Source organism: Belonocnema kinseyi, chromosome 2, assembly GCF_010883055.1.
Source record: "Belonocnema kinseyi isolate 2016_QV_RU_SX_M_011 chromosome 2, B_treatae_v1, whole genome shotgun sequence".
NCBI classification, from domain to species: Eukaryota; Metazoa; Arthropoda; class Insecta; order Hymenoptera; family Cynipidae; genus Belonocnema; species Belonocnema kinseyi.
In genome coordinates, this window is record NC_046658.1 from 116,463,176 (window position 1) to 116,464,759 (window position 1,584).

The 1,584-nt window shown below is 33.6% G+C and overlaps 1 protein-coding gene across 1 annotated transcript in view; it reads right to left on the reverse strand.

The window, feature by feature from the left end:
• The window catches only part of LOC117167142 (sideroflexin-2), a 52,748-nt gene extending 52,327 nt beyond the window's left edge, over nucleotides 1–421 (reverse strand). Inside the window, exon 1 of the mRNA XM_033351844.1 lies at nucleotides 362–421. The gene's annotated coding sequence lies outside the window, so the exon portion shown is untranslated. The remainder of the gene's footprint in view (nucleotides 1–361) is intronic.
• Between the last annotated feature and the right edge of the window lie 1,163 nt (nucleotides 422–1,584).

A 1,584-nucleotide genomic window follows, 5' to 3' on the forward strand; every position in this document is an offset into this window, starting at 1 on the left:
CCCCCCCCCCCTTACGTAACGCTTTTTCTACAGTAAATGTATGTACGTTTAACATTGGCGTAACGCTCGAGGTGACCCCCGCCCCTCAAGGCGTTTCGTATTTTTTGAACGGTCCCTTGCGTAATTTATGTATGACCTGTGAGATATTTAGTAATTTAATTTTTGGTTAATTCATTTTGTAACCAAATAAATTAGTAAAAATTCACTATAAAGGCGGGGAAAAATAAAAAATATAAAAATTGATTACAGAACAAAAATAAATATTGTCGACCTAATGTCAATTAAGAAATATTCTTTAAAATGATGATACTTGGGTAATAAAAACGATATCTTTCAAAATACTAGCAACGATATCATTTACCGGCTTGAGACGATCTCAGGGTACCGCAGCCTGCCCGATCCCTCGGCGACCTTTTTCTATTGTTCAGCGCTGGACTCGGTCTCGAAGCTGGACGGCTCTCAATCGGCGGCTTCTGCATTATGTTACAGGGGACGTTTAAATGGAATATTGTGTATGAACTCTGTTGCGCCCTACCATTGAGGTCAAGTCGAAGGCGCACATAGTGGGAGGAAATGCACTTTTTTCGTTCAAAAATGTCCAGAGCATTCAAGTTTGGTCCGATTTTGAATTTTTTTGGTTTTAAATTAAAGTTCATTACATTCTAATGAGCTTGACGCTCCGAACTTTTGTCTCCTCTATTTTCTTATTAATAATTTTGTTATTAAAGTATGGAAAAACTAATTTTGTACATAACAATTTTTACGCTCTAATAACTGATCATGTAAACTTTATATTGTCTTAAATAAATATTTAGGGACTCATGGAATACCAATGTTTTGTTAATTATTCCATTTATTTATTGTAAACAAATTTCATGAATAAATTAGCAAATAGTCTTAGTATCGGTAAAAAAATTCATGTAGGAATGACATTTAATTACAAAACTAATTGAGAAGTTGATAATAACCATTGTTATAAACAATTCTTGTGGCAAAATATTCAAATTGAATGTTTTATCAAGATTTTGAATTTGTTTATAAAAATTTGAATTAATATATTTGATCAAATATTACTAAATATTTAATCTGCGGAAAATTCCTTAATACTGGACAGTTTCGACAAAAAACTCATTTAAATTTTTGGCATAAAAAATTTATTTTTACTTTAAAAAAAAAAACATTTTAACACGGCGCCCCCTGTAACATAATACAGAAGCCGCCGGTTGAGAGCCGTCCAATTTCGAGACCGAGTCCAGCACTGAACAATTGAAAAGGGTCGCCGAGGGATCGGGCAGACTGCGGTACCCCCAGATCGTCTTAAGGCCTTAAGCCAATAGGACTGCGAATTATTAAGAAATTACAAATACACAACAAGATTTTAGTAATCAATTTGAGTAACAAAACAATTAGTCGTTTAATTAAACTGAATGACTTATTAGAATATTATTATGAATTAGTCACACATTATACACAATTCTTTTATAGTGCTAAAGGTCCATTCAAGTATCACGTAGACATTCTGAGAGGGAGCGGGGGAGTCTATCCAGATGCTTATAGTTCGATATTCCTTATGCAAAAATTTGT